Genomic DNA, 6,079 nt, shown 5'->3' with positions numbered 1-6,079 from the left:
CCACACAGCACACCACACGCACACACCGCACACTCCACACACCACACACACACACCACAAACACACACACTGCAGCCTCCACACAGCACACCACACACACACCACACAGCACACCACACGCACACACCGCACACTCCGCACACCACACGCATACGCACACGCACACACCACAAACACACACACCGCAGCCTCCACACACACACCACACAGCACATCACACACACACACCACAAACACACACACCGCAGCCTCCACACACACACCACACAGCACACCACACACACACACACCGCACACTCCACACACACACCACACAGCACACTACACGCACACACCACACACACACACACCGCACACTCCACACACACACCACACCACAAACACACACACCGCACACTCCACACACACACCACACAGCACACCACACGCACACGCACACACCACACACACACACACCGCACACTCCACACACACACCACACAGCACACCACAAACACACACACCACACGCACACACCACAAACACACACACTGCATACTCCACACACCACATAGCATACAACACGCACACACATGGCACACTCCACACACACACCACACAGCACACCACCTGCATATACCACAAACACATTGCACACTCCACACACACAGCACACCACATGCACACACCACACAGCACACCACACACACACGCACACACCACAAACACACACACCACACGCACACACCACAAACACATCGCACCCTCCACACACAGACCACAAGCACATGCACACACCACAAACACACACACCACACACTCCACATACACACCGCACACTCCACACACATGCACATGCACACACCACAAACACACACACCACACCACACACACACCACATAGCACACCACACGCACACACCACACACTCTACACACACACCACACACTCTACACACACACCACACAGCACACTACACGCACACACACCACTAACACACCACACACTCCACACACACACCGCACACTCCACACACACAGCACACGCACACGCACACACCACAAACACACACACCACACACTCCACACACACACCACACAGCACACTGCACGCACACACACCACTAACACACCGCACACTCCACACACACAGCACACCACATGCACACGCACACATCACAAGCACACACACCGCACACTCCACACACACCACACAGCACACCACACGCACATGCACACATCACAAACACACACACCACACACTCCACACACACACCGCACACTCCACACACACAGCACACCACATGTACACACACACACCACAAACACACATACTGCACACTCCACACAGGCCCCCCACACCACCACACACAGGCACCACACACCCCACATATACACCACACAGCACACCACACGCTCCACACATACGCACACAAGTACCATACACCATCCCATAGATGCATCACACAATTCACACATACATCACACACCACCCCACACAGACACCACACAAACACACACCCACGCATGTCACACACCACCCCACACAGGCACCACACACCATACCACACACATACCGCACACTCCACACACCACAAACACATGCAGCACACACTCCACATAAACACACATGGACCACATACCACCCCATAGATGCATCACATACACACAGGCACCACACCCACACCACACACATGCCACACACTCCACACAAACACACAACTGCACGTATCACACACCACCCCACACAGACACCATGCACTCTACACAGCACACTGCACACAGCACCACACATTCCACATAAACCCACACCTACACATACCACACACCACCCCACACAGGCACTCCACACTCTAGACATGCACCACACAGCACACCTCTCACACACATACACACCACACCCTCCACACACACACCACACTTCACACACCACAAACACATACATCATACCACACAAAACACACCACAACACAATGCACCCATATGCATATGTACACACCACACTGCCCACATACACACACCGTACATACCACACATTACACACATACCACTCACATGCTCCAAATACATCACGCAACACCCGCCATACACCCTGTATCACTCACATACACACCACACACACCTTAACACCCACACACTCAATAGACCACACCACACACACATGCACTAGACACCATGCCACATATATAGTACACAGTATATCTCCTCAAGCACATCACTGCACATACACATCACACCACATACAGCACACAGCGGACACACCACGCTACTCACACCAAGGACACGTGTATCATACTCCAGACAAAAGACCCCCCCAAGCACATGCACAGAGGTGTTCCAACCATGAGCTTCTGTTGCCACCTAGAGGTTAAAACACAGAAGAACCAGCTCAAATAATACCACCCTCAAGTTCTCAAACTATAATCTGGGTCAAAAGCTTATTTTTCAAATTCAAGGGCCTGGGAAGTTTCAATTAGGGAAAGGAGAGATGTATAACTTGGATAAGGTACCTACAACCTCTATTTAATAAAATCTTCTTTCTACTCTCTTTAATGCCAAAGATCATGGGGTGTGTGTATGTGCATATGTGTGTGCATGTGTGTTTGTGTGTTTATATGTGTGCATGCATGGATGTGTACTTGTTTGAAACATGGTGTATGTTTTTGTGTGTGCACATGTGTATACGTCTATGTGGGGGTAGGGGAGTTTCTCAGAAAGACACTGCTGTAGTAAGAATCCCAGCAAAGGAGATACCCAGGGGTCACAGGGAGGTTTGGGAGAAGTACCAAGAGAAGCTGGACAACTTGAGGTTACACTTATCAGCTCCTTTGACCCAGGCTTCCCGATCAATCAGTCTGGGAGCGCTTACCAATTAGCATAAAACTGAGTCAGAAAAACCTGCACATTGGTTCTTTTAAATACTTTGAGGACGATTCTATTGTTCAGCCAAGATTGGAGACTGTGATCTGTACAGAGGTCAACAAACTTTCCTCGGTACAGGCTCAGATGGCAAGTGTCTTGTGCTTTGCAGGCCACACGGTCTCTGTCGCACCTACTCAACTCTGCCCTTGTAGTCTGAAAACAGACGTAGATAATCTGCAAAGGAATGAACATGACCGAGTTCAAACAAAACCAAATTTGAAGACACTGAAATGTGAATATCTTACATTTTTCAATTGCCATGAAATATTATTCTTTTAATATGTTTTCACTCATTTACTGACCTCAAAAACCATCTTTGACCACACACTCACATAGTCTGTGGCTGATTTGGCCTGGGAGCTATAGTCGGCCACACTGGTTTCTCTGTAAGGCCTCACCAAATTTTTAACCACTCTTAGATATCAGTGCCCTGCAATATAGTCAATAAGGCTATTGATATCTTATTATTGATATTTTATATATATAAATATAAGAATAATATAATTATGTACTCTAGCATACATAATTGGCAACTAATTATTTTTTTAACAAAGGAGCATATTGAAGTCAGCAATCTAAAGCAGAGTTCCTACTTAATTTTTTTGATGATCTCATTCATAATTTGAAAGCTGAGGTCTTCTTATTTCAGGACTGTTCTTTTTTTAAGCACCAGGGGAGCCAAGTAAAGCTTTATCTTTCTCTGCTGTACCCCTGTTAATAAAATGACTTGTTCTGTAAAATTTGGATTCAGCCAAAAGGCTGCCCTTAAGGACCCAGAAGACCGTAGGTGGCCTTAAGGTTCCAAGTTCTCCAGCCCTGCTAGGCCATCCAGACAGCTGCATCCCTTAATCGGATGCACAGACGAGGAATTATAGCAACAGTTTGAGATGCATTAGTTGTGGCCTAGGCTTTTTTCCTTTTAATTTTTCCTTTTGTAGTAGAGTATTGTTGCTTTGAAGATTTTTAGGTCCAGAATGCTGTGCATGCTGTATGCATTTGCATGTTGTCATTTGCCTGAAGATAATTTGAGAGTCAAGTTTAGCTGTGTTTAGACGTGGTTGATGTCTAAGGCTGCAAGAGACGAGTATGAGGATACATGCTTAAATCTGGGGAGTTAAGAACCACGTTCTTTTAGTTTGTTGTTTAGGTGCTATTGGGATTTTCAGTTTTGAAAGTCTTGGTCAACTTTTAATGATGATAGTTAATTACATACTTCGTATAAGGAACTCAAAGATTTGGAAATAAGCTTTAAAATATAGTTTCTCCTGTTTATCTCTAATGTTTTTTTTTTAAAAATTAGAGGCACATTTTCTTTGCCCTCTGCTTGTAATTCTCTGCTGGGTGAATTTGCACATCCCTAATTAATCTTTACTACACCTCACTCTGGGTCTGAAACTTGAGGACCTACCATGTAGTTTTATGAGATTATTTACTTGTTTTACCAGAGGATCTCAAGGTTTTGTCTAGCTCAAATTTTTAAAGAATTTACATTTTTCTTACCTCGATCCTGAATTCTTTAAATAAAGCAATGTATCTGACTTCCCCTCTCAAATTGTTGTGATGATAAGGTATATTCCCTTTCACATAATTTTTCTTTTACACGAATTACAGCAACACTAGCTGTGTCTGTGTGTATTATTTTGAAACAGATTAGAGAGGATCTTAGTGAGTTTTCAGCATCAAGTCTTGAAGACACCTCTCCATCTTTGAAAGTTTCCTATCTTTCCCCAAGGATCAGACACATGCTAGCTTCCAAACTGCTACGTGTCTGACTTTGACTCTGAAAAACATCATTTGCTTTAAGAGCTCACTCTGAAGCAAAGCCCTTAGGATGTGCTGTCTCTTTGGCAACATTTTTCTGTATGAGCAGCCTGGTCTTCTCCAGGGAGTTTATCATCCACTTGCAGGCGTGTGCTGCCCTCTGCAGGCAGCCAATTAGCTTCCCTACACATCAGCACTACTTGTGAAGTTTTATCAAAAAGACAGATACCTGTTACAAAGTGATTTTTGGTCTTCTGGATATATACCTAGTAGAGGAATTGCAGGATGAATGTCAGGCCTATTTTTAGATCCCTAAGTAATCTCCAAACTTCTTTCCAAAAGTAATGTATTGCTTGCTTTCTCACCAGCAGTGCAGAAGTGTTCCCTTTCCCCACATTCACACCAACATTTATAGTTTTGGGATTTTGTGATGTGGGCTAATCTTACTGGAGTTAGGAATATATCCAGAAGATCAAAAATCACTTTATAACAAAGATATTTGCACCAGAATGTTTACTGCAGCTCAATTCATAATTGCTAAGTCATGGAAGAAGCCCAAGTACCCATCGACCTACAAATGTATTAATAAATTGTGGTATATGTACACCATAGAGTATTATGCATCTTTAAAAAAAGATGGAGACTTTACCTCTCTTATGTTTACATGGATGGAGCTGGAACATATTCTTCTTAGTAAAGTATCTCAAGAATGGAAGAAAAAGTATCCAATGTACTCAGCTCTACTATGAAACCAATATATAATCACCCACACTTCTACATTAAAGCTATAACACAACTACAGCCCAAGATGAAGGGGAAAGAGGAGGGGGAGGGAAGATGAGGGGGAGAATGGGTGGAGGGAGGTTAACTGGTCAGACCACGCCTATTGTGCATTTTACAAGGGTACATGTCAAATCTACTAAGTGTAGAATATAAATGTCTTAACACAATAATCAAGAAAGTGCAGTGAAGGCTATGGTAACCAGTTTGTTGTAAGTATTTCAAATTGTATATAAAACCAGTACACTGTACCCCATAAATGCATTATTGTGCACAGCTATGATCTAATAATAATAATTTTTAAAAAAAGGATAGATACCTGGCCTCATCCCTGTAGTTCTAGCTTTCTGGGAGGCCGAGGCAGGTGGATTGCTTGAGCTTGGGAGTTCAAGACCAGCCTGAGCAAGAGGAAGACTCTATCTCTAATAAAAATAGAACAAAAAACAATTTGCTGGGCGTCCTGGTAGGCACCTGTAGTCCCAGTTACTTGGGGGGCTGAAGCAAGACGATCACTTAAGCCCAAGAGTTTGAGGTTGCTGTAAGTTATAATGTCACTGCACTTTTCCCAGAGCAAGAGTCAAAAAAAAAAAAAAAAAAAAAAATTTTAAGGAAACCCTGTCTCTAAAAAATAGCTGGGCA

The sequence above is a fragment of the Otolemur garnettii genome, unplaced genomic scaffold (genome assembly GCF_000181295.1).
Source record: "Otolemur garnettii isolate 467f Iridium unplaced genomic scaffold, OtoGar3 scaffold00088, whole genome shotgun sequence".
Taxonomy (NCBI): Eukaryota; Metazoa; Chordata; class Mammalia; order Primates; family Galagidae; genus Otolemur; species Otolemur garnettii.
This window is presented reverse-complemented; position numbering follows the sequence as displayed.